The sequence below is a fragment of the Phocoena phocoena genome, chromosome 1, assembly GCF_963924675.1.
Source record: "Phocoena phocoena chromosome 1, mPhoPho1.1, whole genome shotgun sequence".
Lineage (NCBI taxonomy): Eukaryota > Metazoa > Chordata > Mammalia > Artiodactyla > Phocoenidae > Phocoena > Phocoena phocoena.
In genome coordinates, this window is record NC_089219.1 from 173841040 (window position 1) to 173852674 (window position 11635).

At 42.6% G+C, this 11635-nt stretch overlaps 1 pseudogene; it reads left to right on the forward strand.

Annotated features, from left to right (window-relative positions):
• Positions 1-8310: 8310 nt before the first annotated feature.
• Positions 8311-9450, forward strand: LOC136118630 (centrosomal protein of 78 kDa pseudogene; annotated as a pseudogene).
• The last annotated feature ends 2185 nt before the right edge of the window (positions 9451-11635 follow it).

Here is an 11635-nt window from a genome sequence, read left to right on the forward strand (position 1 = left end):
TACAAGAGACAGCTCAGCCCATCGCCCATGCTGGCCCAGCTAAGAAGAAGCACACAGCCAATCAACAGAATACTAAGGTGAAGAAAAGGTATTTTTAAATTCACGAACATTGGGATGGTTTGTTACGCAAATTGATAACTTACACAATGAATCCTCCCATAGATCAGAAACAAAACATCCTGATGCATAAATTTTGTTCTGACAAAGAAGTCTCTTAACATAATGTGTAACAAAATTGAAACAATGATCACATTCAGGATGAAGAATAAATCCTCAAGCTTGGTATTACTCATTCTTTCTTTTTTGTTTTGGTTTTTTTCGATACGCGGGCCTCTCACTGTTGTGGCCTCTTCCATCGCGGAGCACAGGCTCCAGACGTGCAGGCTCAGCGCGGCCACGGCTCCCGGGCCCAGCCGCTCTGCGGCATGTGGGATCTTCCCGGACCGGGGCACGAACCCGCGTCCCTTGCATCGGCAGGCAGACTCTCAACCACTGAGCCACCAGGGAAGCCCGGTATTACTCATTCTTAACTGCTAAATCAAATGCCAGGTCAAGTACTACCATTAAGGAAGACTTCCCTGATTCCTTTTTCTGAAGGTAATTTAGACCTATTTTGTACTTCTGTAGCTTCTTTACTATGTTTCTCATAAGACATTGCATTTATCAGTTTCCTTGTTGCATTAAATTTGTATGTGTGCATTCTTGTTTCCTCTACTTATTTTAAACAAGATGAGAGTACGATCTTTTGTGTCATCCTCTTTCTTCACTATGAGCAACACAGTGCTCGGCACATAAAGTTATTAAGCCGTATTTCCTCACTGGAAGTCGTATTATTATTCTTGATGCATGGTGTTCTTCTGGTATCACAATCCATGATTTGAAGCTTATCTTTTGAAATAAATTTATTTATATGGAATACCTCAGATTTAAGGAGCATTTCTGAAACCAAGCACGACCCTGTGGGGCTCCTGGGCATGGAAGCCTTTCAAACAGCTGCTACTCAGGGAAGGGAGGGGATGCAGAGAAAAGGGAGCAGCAGCCATGAAACAATAGTGCAGCCTTGGGGCAGGTCCTGGTTCTGCCTCAAGGGATACACAGAACAGTATCTTTGAGCTCCTTTACAGAACTAAAACCCCCAACAAATAGAAGATGTTAGCATTCTTCATTCCAGAGAAGGTCACAGTTTGATAACCAAGAAGCTCATCAGAAGACCACCTGAGGCGAGACTAAAGGAGCACTGGCCCTGCACACACCCTGATCCTTACCAGCATCCCTGCTGTATGTTGAACCATTGCTACAAAACTCCTCACCAAATCCCTCTGGGTTGGGACGTACAATTTTGAGAGGCACAAGCCCACAGTGTTCCCCTTCGCTTGACACAGAAATAAATCTATTCTTTTCTACTTCACAACTCTGTCTCCGAGATTCGATTTGGCACCAGTGCACAGAGGCCGGGTTTTTGGCATCACCATTTCATCTTTCCAGCCAAGTTGCCACATATGTGAGCAAAAGGATGTCCATTCAGATGATTCTAGCCCTCAAGCTGCTGGTGACCAGCCCCCCCAGGCTTGAATCATTCCATCAAAATCCCCAGACATCTTAAAGTACGACAACCATCCCTACCATTCCTACTGCATCCTATCCAAATTCCTGACGCATCATTTGTGAGCATAACACAAAGAATGTGTAATGCCACTAAATTTCTGGGTGGTTTAGGACAGCAAAAGCAATTGAGACACCCTTTGTTCAATATTCTTTCCACTGGAGTAGAAGAAGTCTATTTATATGCAATCCAAGCTGTGTTGTGTTAAAATTGTGACTTAGTGCTTATGACAACTTTTTTTTTTTAATGACAACTTTTTAACTTTTGTCTGGGTTCTTAAGTCAAAGTACTTCTTTAAGTTCCGAGCTTAACCATACTTTTGCTCCTGCAAACTGAATGATGGGAAATATTTCTTTTTCCTACATCTGAGGTATTCAGCTGTATATTTGAACTTCCACACCATTTCCTATGTGGCAAGCAGGCCAACAAACATGATTCAAACATAATTTTCTGATTATTGAAACCCTGCACTGAGGTAGAAGCAGTCTCAGAGTTTTGATGAATAGGATAAAGTTCTCCAAAATCAAGATGTTGGTCTGGGGGGGCAAGGTCTGTAAGCAGATAGGCTAGGGAGTCTCTGCAGAAAGAGAACAGGCATGGTTCTCTTGACATAAGAGAAGCCATTTTGGCCTAAGCCTGGCCACAATGCTTGCTCTTGAACAGGTCTCAGTAATCAATGAATGATCTTAGGCAACAAAAGAATGGAGGAACAGAGAAAAGTTAGTCAAACAATAGTGCAGGGATAAAGTGGAGTCCTAGTTCCTCCTCAAAGGATACACATAATAATATACCTTTGAGTTCTTCAGGAACTAAGACTCCCACCCAGGTGGAGGATAGAATGAAGATGTGGACCCTCCTGAATTCAATCAACTGAAGCTTGGACTCTGTCAACCTTTGCCCCAAATCTATGCTGAATTATCTTCCATTCAAGCCCTCTTCATGAATATGCATGTGCCCTTAGCTTAAACCTTCCCCAATTTTGCTGTTCAGGAGACACTGCTTTGGGAATGGTCCCCGGTGCTCTCCTTACCTGCTGCAAGTAATAATAAATCCTTCCTTCTCCCAATCTTTCACTTGGTTGTGTCTATTGGCTTGACACTCACCAAGAGGTGAACCCAATTTTCCATTAACAGGTCCACCTTTGACTTATGCAGCCCCTGTTCTCCTACTTATGTCATCATGCTATAACTTAAAGGAACATACGTAAAGATGCTCTTTTATATTAAGATTTGGATAAATGCCCATTTCTATTACATTACAATGGATTGACATTACATATTTGTTTTAAAATGTTTAAATGAAGAAAATATTTGGTGCCCAGAGCATCTACAAAGTTAGTAAGCATAAAGGAAGGGAGAGAAAAGTAATGCAATGAGAAACCAGGGGTGATGGGGTTCAAGAATTCTAACTCTCTGTCTACTGCTGGTGCTACATTCCTGGAGACAAGGACCACAGAACATTGGTTAAGCTCTTGAGCATCATTTCTCTAAACACCAGGAAAGGAAATTTTCCCTCTCTGACTTCTTGCTTTCAGTTTATCTCAAATCTACCAATGTATTTTCATCCTCAACTCTCTGTTATGCACAGAGCTTGTGTTTAGAGATAAAACAATGCAAAATGAGAGCTGTGTCTTAAGTCCATCATCCAGTCAGGGGACAGACTGATTAATTGGACAACTTTAGTACAGGATGGTAAGTAATTTGAATCACCTGCATGTGCCTGCACACACATGTGTATGTCATTTATGTGTTCCCACCCTCAGCTAAAAGAGTAAAATAATGTACCTGTGAGAATCCAAATTATTTTCAGGATAAGTATCTCCTTATCTAAATTGTTGGATGAGGCAAATAGAGTGTAACACCTGTTTGCTCCTTCTAATAGGCAGTACAGACACTAGAAGCTTCCCATCGGTGGGATCTGCACATTCATGTCCAGAGTAGTTCCTGTTCCTGGTGAGATGCCTCAGCCCTCACTTTCCCTCCCTGGCTGACCATGTTGTGACATGATTTTCATTGCTCAATTCTTAGAATGTTCCAGGAACCAATGCATAAAACAGCCTGAAGAAAGGTTTGCTGTACTTACTAAAACTATCTCTGTCCTGCTGCTAATGAACATTGATGTAGGCAATAAACTGATTAAAATTACTTTGCGGGTGGATCAAGAAATAAGCTATTTAAGGACAGACATTATTTCAGCATGAAGAGCTTGCAAATTTGTAGTTTGGGTTTTTCACATTAATAAAATGTAAACAGCTAGCTGGATTAAAATTCAACTGTCGGTCACAAACTATTTAGAAAAACAGCGTGATTGCATGAAATTATGATGACTTGTTTCCTCCATTACCAAAGAACTCTGAAATGCAGTAGTTTTTAAAGAATATTATGTGAATGTAATGGAAATAGTTTTGGTGAAAGATTCTTGCCTTGTGTTCATTAAATTTCCACATTATTAACAGTTGTTTCTAGTTAGAAGGCAAACTGAAATTAGTTTATTTTATTTGGGGAAGGGGGCAACCTACCATTCTAAACACTTAACTGTAAAATAGTACATGGGTATACACAGAAAATGGTAAATATATGTAGGAATCACTAAACAGAGTTCTTGAAACCATTACTGTTATTTGACAATCTGAAAATTATTTCCTTTGTTCCTATTCATTAGGGAAAATCTCTAAATAAACATAAGGATGATTTAAAAGCCATCAGTAAAAAAGCTATGACTTTAATTAGTGTCATCATTCTAGGGGAAGGAAAATGTTCCTCATTCAATTCATTGGATGAATCCATCTTCACATTGCTTGAATGCAACCCAGGGGGTTAAAAACAAACAAACAAAACACAGAATGAGAATGTAAATTTAGCTAATAATATACTGTATAGATCCATGTTATGTGCAAATGTTTTATATCCCATATTGGTATAAAATCAATATAACACAAGGAAAAATATAGAACGACTTAAAAAGGATAATTGTTAACGATAGAGGAGGATGGAGAGAGAAGAAAGAAAGTCTCAACAATGGAAAAAGAATATTATAGGGGGCAGGGAGAGCTAAAGGAATGTTAGGATTTGATAAATTATAAGACATTCCATTATGCTATTTATCCTATTTATAATTTTACTTTATTAATCAAAATATAGGCCCTGGATATTTATTGAGTAAATGTAGCTATGCTATTCTTCTAGAAAATAGATGAACATATATAACCTATGTTTTCCCATCTAGCAGAGAAATGCAGTCATGTACAGCAATAATATATCCTAAACAATACAAAATAAAAACCATGAAAGCTCAGAAGAGGGAAAGTTTATTTTCAGGTGGAGATGTCAGAGAAAATATTGTAGACAAGGTGGAACTTGACCTACACATTGGAGGATGATTTGCACTTGAGCAAGTGCTTTGCTTTCATTCTTTTGCTCCCTCTCCTCCTCCTCCCTCTCGTTCTCCCTCTCCTTCTCCTCCTTCTCCTCCTCCTCCGCTTCCTCCTCTTCCTCCTCCTCCTCCTCTTCCTCCCTCTCCTCCCCATCTCCTCCCTCTCCTCCTCCTCTTCCTCCTCCCTCTCCTCCTCCTCCTCCTCCTCCCCCCATCTCCTCCCTCTCCTCCTTCTCCTCTTCTTCCTCCTCCCTTTCTTCCTCTGATTCTTGCTTCTTGCCCGATTCTTGGAGTGTGGGATGAAGAAGATATCATATACAGTTATCTATGATCTAATACTCATTTCCATTGAATACCACCTGTTTATCTGTCATTTTCACTACTTGTCTATGATGTCTCTGGAACCAGAAGCAGTATTTCATTCATCCTTGGGTCTTAACACTAAGCATAATGCCTAACACATGACAGGCCCTCAATGAAAACTATGATGTTAATAAAGCGCAAAACAATTAAAGTCCAGGGGCAGCAAGGTGGAGAATGTATTCATGCAGTAGAATAAAACTGTTTGAAATTAGAAAAGAATGCTTCTATATTATGTCATAGTGATTAAATAAAGCATGCTGCATTTATAATAAATCTGGCAGGCAACCAGGAGCTCTGGCATTTCCCCCACAGGATAGTGAGTTACAGTATTGACATGATTTCTTCCAATCTGCTTCAATTCACCTATCTACATACTGTATGTTACTCTAAAGTATAATGACATGATTTTGGTATACTGAAAGATAAAATCATCTATATAGTCATTATTTATTACAGTTTATGATGGAGAATCACTACAAGAACTTGTTAAGACTTAAGGGCAGTTTTAAGGAAATAAGATAGAACCTGTAATCATCCTGGTTCTCACTGTAAACTTACTGTTATTTAAACCTCAATTTTCTCATTTGTAAAATGGGTTTAAAATAACACCTACCTCATAATTTTTTTTGCTAGTGTGAAAGGAGGTAATACATGTAAATACCTAACACTGTACAAAAGACAGGCTCGGGCTTCCCTGGTGACGCAGTGGTTGAGAGTCCGCCTGCCGATGCAGGGGACACGGGTTCGTGCCCCGGTCCGGGAAGATCCCACATGCCGCGGAGCAGCTGGGCCCGTGAGCCATGGCCGCTGAGCCTGCGCGTCCAGAGCCTGTGCTCAGCAACGGGAGAGGCCACAGCAGTGAGAGGCCCACATACAGGAAAAAAAAAAAAAAAAAAAAAAGACAGGCTCTATACATTACAGTGGTTGTAGTCAGGGATAGGACTGGGATTCCTCCATTGCTATCATTCATGAGGTGTTTACACATGCCAATTTTGTCACCACCATTAACTTAGGTACAGATTACTTGAGGAAAATGCTGGGTCTATAATTATAAGAAAAAAATTTATTGGGCAGAAATAGGTAATGAATGCTGTTGATATAAAGGTTGATAAAATATTGTGCTTTGTAGCAATCTTTCAAAACTCTTCCTGGAGGAGGGGTTATAGAAAGGGGAAGGAGGGATCACTGATAAATTGAGGCTATTTTACATCGTTTCTGTTGTTGCCCTCACTAGATTGTCATAGTACACTTGGAAAAAGTTTCTAACTCAGAGGCTAATGCAATAAGAGACTGTCAGAGCAGGACCTGGGTTTATAGTTCTTGACCCTCCATATTGTGACACCAGCTAAATACTTTATGAAGGTTACTTTTTTTTACAATACTTTTCTTTTTTTTTCTTTTTCTTTTATTTTTCATAACCTTTTGGCCACACCACACAGCATGTGGGATCTTAATTTCCCAACCAGGGATCAAACCCTTGCCCCCTGCTTTGGAAGTCTTAACCTGCTTTGGAGTCTTAACCACTGGACCATGACTGTTTGATACAGTGTGTTCTGTTACTACACGTGATTACATGTAGTTTCCACCTTCCAAAAAGGAGGCACTCTCAGCTGGGAGACTATCAGAGCACCAAAATATGACTCCCCCACCCAATTTTTCATTAATAACCTCTTAAAACTGTGCTTTTCCATGTTTTATTATTAGGGAAAATGTGGAAACCCACAGACATGTAGGTGTGTGAGAGAGAGAAGATAAGATACCAAGCATCAGGGCACTCAGTCATAACACAGCTGGTCTATCAAGCCTGCAGCATTTATTTGTCTGTGAGGAGCTCAGAATTTATTGGGGGGTATACAAATTCAAAACAAAAAAAATAATCAAAACACCAAAACACTTCCTGACTGATGATAGCCTAAGTGGTATGAATAAGCTACTGTAAGAGCTTAAAGGAGAGTGAAATAAATTCTAATCGGACATAGAAAATACACCTTTGGGCTTCCCTGGCGGTGCAGTGGTTGAGAGTCCGCCTGCCGATGCAGGGGACGCAGGTTCGTTCCCCGGTCCGGGAGGCGGCTGGGCCTGTGAGCCATGGCCACTGAGCCTGCGTGTCCGGAGCCTGTGCTCTGCAACGGGAGAGGCCTCAACAGTGAGAGGCCCACGTACCGCAAAAAAAAAAAAAAAAAAAAAAAAGAAAATACACCTTTGATCTGGAACAGTAAATAGGAAATGACTCAATTTTATTTCAATAATTTAAGCTTGGGTATTTTGAAACACACAAGTATTTCCAAAAAAAAATGAAATATTTATTTGAAATTTAAATTTTAAATGGCTTCATTTTTCTTGGGAATATGTAGTCTCTGATAAGATGTAATGGTTGTAACTGCATTTTTTTGTTTGTTTTTGTTTTTGTTTTTGCGGTACGCGGTCCTCTCACTGTTGTGGCCTCTCCCGTTGCGGAGCACAGGCTCCGGACACGCAGGCTCAGTGGCCATGGCTCACGGGCCTAGCCACTCCGCGGCATGTGGGATCTTCCCGGACTGGGGCACGAATCCATGTCCCCTGCATCGGCAGGTGGACTCTCAACCACTGCGCCACCGGGGAAGCCCGTAAGTGCATTTTTAAACAAGAGCCCTTGCATCAATTTGTAAAATGTCAAGCAAAAAATTCTGGGAGAATTAAATCTGATCATGTGAGTTTTACTGAAATTCAAAACATTTAATTAAAACAACAATATGAAAATTGTACTTAAGGGAAAGTTTACAGTCAAAAATTTTTTCTTGGGCTTCCCTGGTGGCACAGTGGTTGAGAATCTGCCTGCCAATGCAGGGGACAAGGGTTCGAGCCCTGGTCTGGGAAGGTCCCACATGCCACGGAGAAACTAGGCCTGTGAGCCACAACTACTGAGCCTGCGCATCTGGAGCCTGTGCTCCGCAACAAGAGAGGCCACGACAGTGAGAGGCCCACGCACAGCGATGAAGGGTGGCCCCCGGTTGAGGCCGGCGCCAAGAGCCGGCAATGTGGTGGGTGACACGGGAACGCAGCATGGAGGCACCAGCGTAGCTGGGGCCTGTGGCCCAATGTCTTCTGGCTGCGAGGCCAGTTCTGCGCATGCTGTGGGGCCGCAGCCGCCGGGCGGTGGGCACCTGAGGGGTCGGGAGGCGAGCCGGGGCCCCCAGGCGGGTTTGGGCATCGTGTCCGCAGCCAGCATCCCCGAGGCCGTGCTGGGGCCATGATCACTCAGTGAAGCTGCACCGGGACAGCGAGGCCAAATTCTTCTCGCGCTCTGAGGACCTGTGCGCGCTGCAGGGCTCGGTGCCTCTGCCTGCCGTGCGCGCTTCCCTGCGGGAGGGCCCGCTGGAGTTAATGTCAACCGCCTCCTTTGGGTAGACTGGGCACCGCTCCTGGGCACCCTCTGCCCCTGATCTGTATCTAGAGCTTCTTCCAGCCACGGCTTGGCGACACAGGTTCTGGCAGAAATAAAGTTTACAGAAGTCGTGTTCCTGCGATAAGAAATAAAGATGTGACCTTCCAGTTGTGTAAAGCTCTTAAACACTGTGTAAGTGCATCGGGTACGCTAAGGAACTTGGAGCTAAGTGGGCTAGTTGTGAGAGAGAGACTTAACTATGTTAACAAAGTATCAGACTACCAGAAGGCATGAAGAAACCTGGGCTGAGAGTCTTCTTCCAGGAGACCTGATCTTGACTGTATGGCTGGTTTGAGGGGCATCACTCTGAACTGCAACACGCTCATTGGTGACCTGGGTGCAAGTGCTTTTGCAGAATCTCTTAGTGAGGATTTGTGGCTTAGAGCACTTGACCTGCAGCAGTGTGGCCTCACCAGTGAAGGAGCAAAGGCTTTACTAAAGGCCCTTGAAACCAACAGAACTCTGCTCGTTCTGGATATAAGAAAAAACCCACTTGTTGTACCAGTGGATAACTTCTCCATCGGTGAAGGAACCATCCAAAGCTGCTAGACAGAAAAAGAGAGCTATAATTTTGGAAAGTGGTTGAAAAGGAAAAGCTACTATTAGAATTGACATCCAGTGGAGGCCCAGAATAGAAGCAAGAATATTCCATTCTTCATTGGCAACACCAAAGGAGATGATGCTTTAGAAAAAAGATTTCTCGACAAAGCTCTTGAGCTCAATATGATCTCCCTGAAAGGTCGCAGGTGGTGAGTACGTGTCCCATCCAGAAGCTTGTCAGAGAATTGGTTTAGTTTTCAGACGCTGAAGGAGACACATCTAGGAGCCTGCCCATCCTGGAGTAGCAGTTATTGTAACTAGTTGGGAAAGACCGTTTGTTACGGGGGTACTCCTGCCGCTGCTTACAGGCCCCTTGGCACGATTCCATGGCCGGGAGCATGGGGGGGCCACACCTTCTAGGAGCTTTGGTCAAAATTTCCTTTGAAAATCTCTGCTCTGACAGCACAGAGGGTGCCATCCCATCTCTGGTGCAGCTTGCACAGCCTGTTCAGTGTAAGAACAGACACTGCTGCTCCCCTGGACATCAGAGAGAGTAGTTAATTCTGTCAGCTCCGTGAAAGATGTGTGTTCTCACGCATGAGAATAGCTGCCCGCTCCCTGCCCCCTGCACGGCAGGTTCATCGAAGAGTTGAGCTAACCTAGGTTACCTGTGAGCGTGACGGTCCTTCACTGCGTTGGAAAGGAATTTTCTAATGACTGAGATGTGTGACGCTCCTGGCCACCTGCGGGGGCTTTCAGGTGGGAGGTTGGACACGATGGCCTCAGGTGCCGTGACTCTTGCAGGAGCTGGTGACGGGAAGGAGGGTCGTCCTGATGCTCAACCAGATGCTCCTGTTCTTAACGGCTGCATGGGTCGTTCTTCTGGGTCCGTGGGAGGCATTCGGGCCTCTCTGCATAATGCTGTCACCATCGAAGATGTCAGAAGCTGGCAGCCTTCATGAAGCATTTTTTGGAGATGCACCAGCCATGAGCACATCCTAACCAATATACAGTCTGCCCTTGAACAGTGTACATAATTGAAAGTCACTTGGGCATGGCCAGAAAAACTAAACAAACACAGTATTTTTCTCAAATGAACATACTTATGATAGATTTTCTTCTTTTTTCAGAGAACAGCAAAACATCCACAGCTATCCCAAGCTGTTGAAACGTAACCTTAATTCTGACTTGAACTGGAAGCTTTTAAAAAGTCTTCTCTCGCTTTTCTAGCAAATTCCAGCTACTGTTGTCTTTGCTGCTACTTTTTCTGCCTAGATCTCATATTCAAAGCTGCCTATGGGTTTAACTATATGCCAATTTCAGGTTATTATTTTTATAGAAACACAGACACACAGCATGGAGGGTGGGTGGGGCCCTCTAGGTGCTGAATTTTGATCCTTTGCAAGATGACGGCAGTGGGGTCTTCTGGATTCTTTCTTTATATGGTTATTCTCATATTTAAAAAAAAAAAAAAGAGTGGCCCCCGCTCGCCGCAACTAGAGAAACCCCTCACACAGAAACGAAGACCCAACATAGCCAAAAATTACTAACTAAATAAAATAATAATAAATAATTTTTTCTTAATCTGATTTCAGTAAATCAGGTGTAATGATTCACACCAGGCATGCAGGAAAATACAGAGAAGGCCCCAGAACTCCTGTTCCAAGGCTACTAAAACCTTGAATTATTGTTACAAGAGTGTAACTGAAGTAGTTTCCAATCTTATCATACTTTCTTGGCTCAGTAATAACTACAGTAACCACCACCACAACAGCTTTACAGATAGCATCCCACTGCATCCTCAGAGCACAGTCTCTGAAGTAAGACTGTTGGGTCTGTGAATTTGGAAAGCTAATTAACTCTGTTAGACTCAGTTTTCTCAATCTAAGAAATGGGACTGTTAATAATGTTTACCTCAGGATTATCAAAACAGTTTAAATAATCGATCCCTTCAAATATCTGTCAGAATGTTTTACACACGTCAAATATTCAATAAATGTTTATGATCATTATTTTAACATATGTAAACACGAGGAATTGGGTTCAAATTAACTAAGTGGGTTGCCCAAGGACAAAAGGCAAAAAAGCAAATAATGGGGGACCCGAAATGAGGTCACTGTGATTCTAAGCTGTATATCGTATCAGCATTTATGCTATGCAGCCCCCAAATTCAAACAAGCAGCAAATATTCATTGGGCCCATACTACATGATGATACTGTATCACCTCCCAGAATTCAATGATGAATAACATAAATTAATATTTTCACTCATGAAATTTGTACTCTAAATGAGATTAAGACTATAAACAAGAAACAGAGAGTTGGACTGATTT